Source organism: Molossus molossus, unplaced genomic scaffold (assembly GCF_014108415.1).
Source record: "Molossus molossus isolate mMolMol1 unplaced genomic scaffold, mMolMol1.p scaffold_m16_p_16, whole genome shotgun sequence".
NCBI classification, from domain to species: domain Eukaryota; kingdom Metazoa; phylum Chordata; class Mammalia; order Chiroptera; family Molossidae; genus Molossus; species Molossus molossus.
This window is the reverse complement of record NW_023425351.1, coordinates 41,300,248-41,309,951: the sequence shown is the minus strand read 5'-3', so window position 1 is coordinate 41,309,951 and position 9,704 is coordinate 41,300,248. Positions and strand designations below refer to the sequence as shown.

At 43.5% G+C, this 9,704-nt stretch overlaps 1 non-coding gene across 1 annotated transcript; it reads right to left on the bottom strand.

Annotated features, from left to right (window-relative positions):
* Positions 1 to 7,469: 7,469 nt before the first annotated feature.
* On the bottom strand, positions 7,470 to 7,631 carry LOC118631936. The gene has a single exon (XR_004959926.1). It is a non-coding gene; the product is annotated as a U1 spliceosomal RNA (small nuclear RNA).
* Between the last annotated feature and the right edge of the window lie 2,073 nt (positions 7,632 to 9,704).

Genomic DNA, 9,704 nt, shown 5'->3' with positions numbered 1-9,704 from the left:
CTGGGGAAAGGGCGTGGTTGTGATGGGCCGCGCAGGGGGACCTGGTGGTGATGGGGCTGTTCTGTCTTGACTGGTGCCTGTTACATGAATGCACATGGGGTAAAATTTCATGGTGTTAAACACACAGAAGGGCACCTGAAACTGAGGACGTCTGACTGAGATGGTGTATGGTATCAAGGCCAGTTTGCTGCTTGTGATACTACTGTACGATAGCTTTGCAAGGTATGGCCTTTGAGGGAAACTCGGGGAAAGGTTCTGTATTATTTCTTTTTTTTTTTTTTTTTATCCTCACCTGAGGATATTTTTCCATTTTTTACTCAGATAGAGCGGGAAGGAGAGAGAGGAAGAGAGAGAAACATCGATGTGAAAGGGACACATTGAGTGGCCACCCCCCACACGACCCAACCAGGGCCGGGGACAAACTGCAACCGAAGTACGTGCCCTTAGCGGGAACCGAACCCGGGTCTCTGTGGACCGCAGGCTGACGCTCTAACCGCTGAGCCAAACTGGCCAGGGCTGTATTATTTCTTACAACTACATATGAATCTACAATAATCTCAAAATTAAAAGGTTTAATTTAAAAAAGGCTGGTGTGGGTCAGTGGTTACAGCGTCGGCCCAAGTACCAAAGGGTTGCTGATTTGATTCTCAGTCAAGAGCACGTACCTGGGTTGCAGGTTTGATTCCTGGCCCTGGTCAGGGCATGTGTGGGAGGCAACCGATAGATGTGTCTCTCTCAGTCTCTCCCCCTCCCTCCCTTCCACTCTCTCTAAAAATCAATGGAAAAAATATCCTCGAATGAGGATTAACAAAAAAGAAAGGAATAAAAAGGCTTTGCTTGTAGTTGAAGATATTGCAGGGCAAGCAACTCTTTAAATTTGTTAGACTATTACAGAGCAAAGAGTGTTTCATTGGTTTCTACTGAGCAACAGCATATATTGCAAAATAGAACTACAGGCCTCAGGAGAGTTAGAAATCATATCTGTTCTTGGGAAAGCAATTTGGTATCAGTACCCTCTAGAAGTCAGTACAAGGATAAGAACAGCATAAGACAAAAGAAACCTAGATGAATTCTCAATGTATTCTAAAGATGAACTTTTGATTACCTTTCTTATCCTTGAAGCTCAGAATTAAACTGTATACTTACGTAGGTGCAGATGGCACATTTGCTTGTGGGCCAATTTCTATGTTTGGATATTATCAGTTATTCTTGTCATACTTAACTGTTCATCTAACAAGTGGCTCTTGCATTCCACTATGCGAAAGGTGCTGTGGGGTGCAGGAAGGTGAGAGTCGTAGGTCTCAAAAGAATTTACATGAGTCCACTGAGGAAGACAGGGCAGTGGTAAACCGGAGTGTGATGAATACCTCTGGACAGGTGCAAATGCAAGCCAGGGCTGTGCAGAGGGGAGAGAGACTCCGTGTGTGTGCATGTGTGTGTATGTGTGTGTAGAAAGAGAATTAGGAATGAGGACTGAGGACATCAAGGAAGGATTCTAGGAGATGTTGTTTAAACTGATCCTGAAGAGCCCGGCCAGTGTGGCTCAGTAGTTCAGCATCGACCCTTGCACTAAGAAGTCGCTGGTTCGATTCCTGGTCAGGGCACATGCCCAGGTTGTGGACCAAATCCCCAGTGGGGTGCATGCAAGAGGTGGCCAATTAATCTTCTCTCTCATCGATATTTCTCTCTCCCCCCTCCTCTCTAAAACCAATAAAGAAAATAATAAACTGATCTTGAAGAGATTGAGTATTTAGCTCTTTAAATTTAAATACAGTGCAATACAAGTAAATTATAAGTTCAGTTTCTCAGTCGCACTAGCCACATTTTTTTTTTTTTTTTTATCCTCACCCGAGGACATTTTTCCACTTTTTGTTCAGGTAGAATAGGAGGGGGAGAGAGGAACAGAGAGAGAGAGAAACATCGACGTGAAGGGACACATCGAGTGGCTGCCACCCGCACGACTGACCAGAGCCGGGGACAAACTGCAACCGAGGCACATGCCCTTAGCGGGAACCGAACCCGGGTCTCTCGGGACCGCAGGCCGACGCTCTAACCGCTGAGCCAAACCGACCAGGGCGCACTAGCCACATTTTAAGTGCTCAATAGCCTAATGTAGCTAGTGGCTTCCATATTTGGCACATGGAGGCAGGACATTTCTATCACTGTGCTTGCCTAGAATTTGACCAGGTGGGGATGGCAAGGGTTCTCTAGGTGGAGTCGGCAGCAAGAACAGCTGGGAACGGGTGTGCACAGGGAGCAGTGGGAGATGAAGGTGAAAGCTTCAGGGGTACCAAAAGCAGCACCCTTTCTTCTTCCATTTAACACTATATCCCCATTTAACTCTATATACCCCATATAGAGAGATTTCCCTTATTCTTTTCTATCGCTGTGTAGAACTCCATTACTGAATGTGATATAATTCATTCAACCAGCACCTCTTGATAGATATCTGGGCTATTTCCAGTCTTTCACTCTTTTTTTTTTATCCTCACCCGAGGACATTTTTCCATTTTTTTGTTCAGATAGAGCGGGAGGGAGAGGAAGAGAGAGAGAGAGAAACATCGACGTGAAGGGACACATCGAGTGGCTGCCACCGCACGACCAACCAGGGCCGGGGACAAACTGCAACCGAAGTACGTGCCCTTAGCGGGAACCAAACCCGGGTCTCTCCGGACCGCAGGCCGATGCTCTAACCGCTGAGCCAAACCGGCCAGGGCCAGTCTTTTACTCTTACAAGCAATGCCTAATGTATAAGACATTTTATATTTGAGGCTCTGTCCTCCTGAACACAGTGCTTCCGTAGTGACCTGGCAGCCCCGCCGACCCTGCCGAGACAGAGCCCCTTTCTGTCTCTCCCTGGTTCAAAGTGGCGGAGGATGGGCTGTGGGCTGAGAGTGCTCTGTGTTCACATTGCCACCTTGTGGTGGTTTCAGATTCCTCCTTAGGGAACCTGCCCTGTGGCGGGCAACGGTAGGCACACAAGTCACACAAGGGTTGGAGGTCAGAAGTCAGCACTTACCAGAGAAATCATTCACTTGGAGTCAAGGGTGCCCTTAGTTCTTTGTTAGGCCACTGTCCTCCTGAGCGATTACTATAATGTCCCACCTGCCCCTTAGGGTCTTAAAAAGGCTTAGCTCCAGGCCCCCACTAGCCGGTGTGGCTCAGTTGGTTGGAGTATCATCCCCTACACAGAAAGGTTGATTCCCAGTCAGGGCACATGCCCAGGTTACAGGTTCAATCCCCAGTTGGGGCGCATACGGGAGGTAGTGGATTGATGTTTCTCTAACTTCAATAATTCTCTCTCTCTCCTTTCATCTTTCTCTAAAATCAATTAAAAAAAAAAGACTTCCCATTGCTCTGACTATGCAGTAAAGCCCAGTGAAGGGAGTAGGGTGCTCCATATTTGAGTTAGAGTCTCTCTTTTTTTAGAAGATTTTTTATTTATTTATTTTTATCCTTACCTGAGGACATTTTCCCATTTTTTTATTCAGATAGAGCAGGAGGGAGAGAGAGGAAGAGAAACATCGACGTGAAAGGGACACATTGAGAGGCTGCCACCCACATGACCCAACCAGGGCCGGGGACAAACTGCAACCAAAGTACATGCCCTTAGCAGGAACTGAACCCAGGTCTCTCTGGACTGCAGACTGATGCTTTAACTGCCGAGCCAAACCGGCCAGGGCAAGTTAGAGTCTCTTGCCAAAGAGCTTAGAGTTTTTGGCCTTTCCTACAACACAGACTTTTATTTTCCTTTGCTTCCTGCTTAAAGGTTACATAGAATGCCCCTTTTATTTATTTTTATTTTTTTTTATCCTCACCCGAGGACATTTTTCCTTTTTTTTTTTTTTTTTTTGTACAGATAGAGTGGGAGGGAGAGAGAGGAAGAGAGAGAGGGAAACATCGACGTGAAAGGGACACATCGAGTGGCTGCTACCCGCACGACCAACCAGGGCCGGGGACAAACTGCAACCGAGGTACGTGCCCTTAGCGGGAACCGAACCCGGGTCTCTCCGGACCGCAGGCAGACGCTCCAACCGTGAGCCAAACCGGCCAGGGCAGAATGCCCCTTTTATAACAAGGCTATATGATTTTGCCCTGGTTCCATTCTGTAACCTTCAAAACTATACTTCATATCCCCAAAATCACACTTATAAATTATACTTTGAATTTATGGATTTGCTCATGGGATGCTATCTATAATTTACTTTAAAACACTTTGGCATGGAGAGTGGGATATACATTTGTGTTTTAGTTTAAGCCACACTAGGGGAGCTGACTATTCTAACTCTGGTGGTGACTGGCTAGTGTGGTACCAGAAAGATTCTGACCCGGAAGAAGGTACCATAACACTTCTGTTTTCCATATCTCCGATCAGCACTGGCTTTGTCATTTGCCTTTTGGCATTGCTTCTAGTGGCTTTTGTTTTTAGCTTCATAGAGTTTTATTAGTCTTTAAAAAAAAATTACCCCTGGATTTTGAGTCTTTGTTAGGAAGAGCCACATTATAAAAGAATTTATTCATGTTTTCTTAAATAGGGTTTTTATGTGATCGCTGATCCACTTGGAGTTTGCTGTTGTGCATAGGGTGAGCCATAGCTTGGTTTGTCTCTTCATGAGCCAGTACCCCATTTAATTACAGAGGCCTTAGAGTTTAGTTGCAGTATCTGATAGGGTTAATTTCTCCTCACAGCTCTTGTTTCTCCCCCTTGTCAATTGCCTTTATATATTACTATAGGTATTAGCTTGCAATCGTCAATTGTGTTGCACATTTCAAAAAACTCCATCTGACTAATCCCTTTGTATATGCTTTTACTATACAAAATTTTAAAGTTTTACAAGGTTAGTCACATAAGTACAGCCATTGATGTTTTAAAATTAAATTTATTGGGGTGGCATTGGTTAAGAGGATCATGTAGGTTTCAGGTGTAGATTTCTATGATTTCAGATCTGTATATTGCACTGTGTGCCCACCACCCGGATTCAAATCTTCCGTCACCATATATTAGGCCCTTGTCACTCCCCCACCCTGCCACCCCCTTCTCTCTGGCAACCATCACACTGCTGTTTGTGTCCACAAATTTCAGTTTTATATTCTGCATGTGAGTAAAATCATATGCAGAATATGATTAGCTTTCTCTGATTGGCTTATTTCATTTAGTATCAGTCCATCCACAAATGGCAGTATTTCATCTTTTCTCACGGCTGAGTAGCATTGCATTGTGCACATGTACCACATCTTCTCTACCCAATCCTCCATCAAAGGACACTTTGGTTGTCTCCATGTCTTGGCCACCGTGAATACTGCAATGAACATAGAGGTACATATATCTTTGTGAATATGTATTTTCCAATTTTTCTGGTAGATAGCCAGGAAGGGATCGCTGGGTCACATGGTAGCTCTATTCTTAATTTTTTGAGGAATTGCCAGACTGTTTTCCATAGTGGCTGTACCAGTCCGTATTCCCACCAACAGCGAATGAGGGTTACATTTTCTCCACAACCTCTCTAGCACATTATTGTCTTTTTTATTATAGTCATTCTAACAGGTGTGAGGTGGTATCTCACTGTAGTTTTGATTTGCATTTCCCTAACTGCTAGTGAGGTTGAACATCTTTTCATATATCTGTTGGCCATTTGTATGTCTTGTTGGGAAAGGTGTTCGTTCAGGTCCTTTGTCCATTTTAAAAATCTTTATTGTTGAGAGTATTACAGATGTCCCCCTTTTTGCCCCTGGTCCTCCACCACCCCATTCCCACCTCGCCCTAGGCCTTCACCATCCCTATTCTCTGTGTCCATGGGCAATGACTATAAGTTCTTTGGTTAATCTTCTCCCTGTCCCTCTGATTTGTCAGTCTGTTCCATGCCTCTGGTTCTATCAGTTTATTGTATTTATTATATTCCACATAAGTGAGATCATGTGATATTTGTCTTTCTGTGACTGGTTTATTCTGCTTAGCATAATAATCTCTAGGTCCCTCCAAGCTGTCTCAAAGGGTAGTAAATCCTTTTTTTTTCACAGCTGTATAGTATTCCATTCTGTAAATGTACCACAACTTTTTTATCTACTCATCTATTGATGGATGTTTGGGCTGTTTCCAGATCTTAGCAATTGTAAATAGTAATGCTAATAACATAGGAGTACACACATTCCTTCTGATTGGTGTTCTGGGCTTCTTAGGATATATTCCTAGAAGTGGGATCACTGGGTCAAATGGCAGTTCCATTTTTAATTTTTCGAGGAAACTCCACACAGTTTTCCATAGTCGCTGCACCAGCCTGCATTCCCACCAGCAGTGTACTAAGGTTCCTTTTTCTCCACACCCTTGCCAGCACTTGTTGTTTGATGATTTGTTGATGGCGACCATTCTGGCAGGTGTGAGGTGATACCTCATTGTTGTTTTAATTTGCATCTCTCTGATGATTAGTGATGTTGAGCATTGTTTCATATGTCTACTGACCATCTGTATGTCCTCTTTGGAGGGGACTGTTCAGGTCCACTGCCCACTTTTTAATTGGATTGTCTTTTTTTTTGAGTTGTATAACTTTAAATATTTTGAAAACACCCCTCATCAGATGTATCATTGGCAAATATGTTCTTCAATACTGTGGGTTCCCTTTTCATTTTGCTTCCCATACAGCCTGAGACTGACCGTAGGACGCCCTCCCTCCCCACACCAAGATCACTGGTTCCTGGAGCAGGCCTTTGCCCTGCTTCCAGCGAGCATGTCAGGCACTTCCCTTGATCTGGGCTGGGTGAAGCACCAGTACCCCATCTATCCTGCCCTGTTCTACAGAGTTTAAAACAACAACAAAAACAAACTCTTTTTTTTTTAAATTGAATTTAGAGAGAGAGGAAGGGAGAGGATAGATAGAAACATCGATGAGAGAGAACATCAAATGGCCACCTCCTCATGCCCCCACTGGTGACTTGGCCCACAACCTGGGCATGTGCCCTAACCAGGAATTGAACTGGTGACCTCTTGGTGCATGGGTCGATGCTCAACCACTGAGCCACACCAGCTGGGCTCTGTATAATTCTTTAGCACCCGCCATGTGCTTTGTATGGAAGTTCCCTGAATAAACTCCAGATGTTAGCCTCTTTCTTTGGTCTCTAGGCTCCAGAAAATTTCCCCAACTCATCTCTAAGACAATGTTGGTTAGCAGGTAACTCTGCCTTGATACGATTTTAATCAAGATGACTTTAGTTTTTCACCTATTTTAAGCTTTTTTTTTTTTTTTCAATCTAAGTTTGGAGTGATTATTGGATTTAAAACTTCTTTAAATCCTGATCACTTTCTGCTTTAATTTTGATAAAATGAAATAATAGATTTCTTGACACCGGCCAACATTTGCATCATTTGATAAATTTCTGGATTTTATTTGCTCATCACAGAAATGCCTCCTTTCCTCTTTCCAGTGCTAAGGCAGGTTTTCTTCTGTCATTACTGTGGTCATTTTACTTTTTATTTTCAGGGGAGAGCGCGAACGCAGTCCCCTACTACTACAAATTGTGCAGCCGAGTTTCCCACATTTGGGGAAATCGCAGGGTCAGAACGTCCGAAGTGCAGTGGACAAACCTCGCCCTGGGGAACCACCTTCGTGATCCTGGTGACTCCACTGCCAGGTAAATATTCATTTTACTTTTGATAAGAAATAGGAATAGTAGCAACTTTCCCAGGTAATCCCATATTTTTCTATTCAGATGGTCTAGAAGAGAAAGAAATCACTCATAATTCCTGTATCTTAAGTGACTAATAGTTCTTTGTTTTGTCATAAACCCCTTTGTGGTGTGTCAGGAAGCTTGCAGACCCTCAACAAACTCACAAGGAGCCCTGCCCCCAAGCTGGTACTTGCTGCTTTGCTGAGTCTGCTGGGGGAAGCCCCGTCTATAGCCTGCGGACCCTGTCCTCACCCAGGGGAGGGCCTGGTGTGTCCTGCACACTGCACCCTCTGGGGTACGGCACCATTCATGTGCTGTCATTGCCCCCACATATTAAAGTTTCCCAACACGTCTGTATAATGACTTGAGGAGGAGCACCAGGGAGGCTGTCCTGACATCTTTCCAAGGAGACTAGATGTTACCTGGGACCCTTAGCCAGTGCTGGCACCAAAAAGGACCTGGGGCGTTTGAGAGCAGCTATTTTCACCCATGGCTTTCCCTTCTTGATCCTGTTACCAAACACAACAAAGTCAAGTTCACCCCCAATATCCCCACTGGTAACGTTCTGTTTCTTAACCAGAATGGTGGTTTCAGGTGTTCATTTTATTATGCTTTATAATTTATGCACGTTACATATATTCATTTTAAATGCTTTGATACAATAAATAAAAAAGGAAAGCACACATATACAAAAAAGAATGCCATTATCATGGGGATGACCTTGATTTGCTTAAAATTTTCTTCAAATTAGCCTATTCATAAACTTTACTATGATGATTATTGGTCAGCAAACATTTACAATGCATCTCATAAACCTGTCTTGATGCTAGGGTTAGAAATTCTTTTCCTGTTAAATTATTATAAAGAATAGTAATGCCTTATGTTTAAAAAAAAAAAAGATTACTTGATACACTAGGGTCATCCTGCTGGAACTCGTCAGAATCTATACTCGCAGGACAGGAGTGGTAGGCTACCAAGTTTCCTTCAGCCTTCCTCTGGAATGGAAAGCTTTCACTGAGTGGCAGAAATGTCTCCCAGAATCTATTACATATAAATTACTAGAAGCAGCATCTAAGAGATTTCAAAACTTCTGCTTAACTGGATAAACCCAAACCTGATCTTAAAAATGTTTGGGTGCCAGCCTTGGTCGGTTTAGTTCAGTGGTTGGAGCATTGGCCTGTGGACCAGAGAGTCCCGGGTTCAGTTCCTGCTAGGGGCACGTACCCCCCCCAAAAAAAAGTTTGGGTGCCAGATACACAGAGATAACTAGCGGTGCCTCATACCCAGTTCTCCACTGCTTCCTCAGCAATGAATCCTGAAATGTTAATTTGGCCCATGACAACCCAGAATAAAGACTATTTCCCATCCCTCTTTGTAGCAGATCAAGGGATTAAGTTTGGGTTGATAAGCCTACGTGGTGTGAATAACTTGAAAGTTGTATTCTTAAAGGAAGGGGGCAGAAATACTAATAGACATTTCTAGCTGGTGCAACTTTCTGCAACCATGACTTGAAAGCCACATGCTGAGAACAGGGAGGGGCAACACAGAGGGGACGCGGTGCCTGACCCTGTCTGTCACAGGAGACCTGGACTGCCTTTCTAGTCTTTCATGTGCAGGAGAAAGAAACTATCTTGTTTAAGTTGCTATTTATCATTGAGGGACACAGCTAAATTAATAAGAAGGCCAAATTTGAGTCATTTCATTAATCTAAAAGGTTGATACAATTGATAAAATGCACATCAACTGCTAACATGATGTATGATGGCAGCTGTCCCCATGGTGTCACATACAGGGACATTCTAAGATGCTTAACTCCAAATATTTGAATGGTAAAGCCTGCAAGTGCACCTGTGGTTTTAGACAGAAATGCCAAGAACTTCAAAAAAGAAACTGACTTTATACTAGCTTAAGATGCAAAATGACTGAGAAGTCCCTCCCCATAAGAGAACTATAGTGAGCAATTTAAACAAAACAAAAATGGTTTTATTTACAATACTCAATGCATTTACAAATAACATATTTGCATTCCTTAAGTCTTTTGGAAA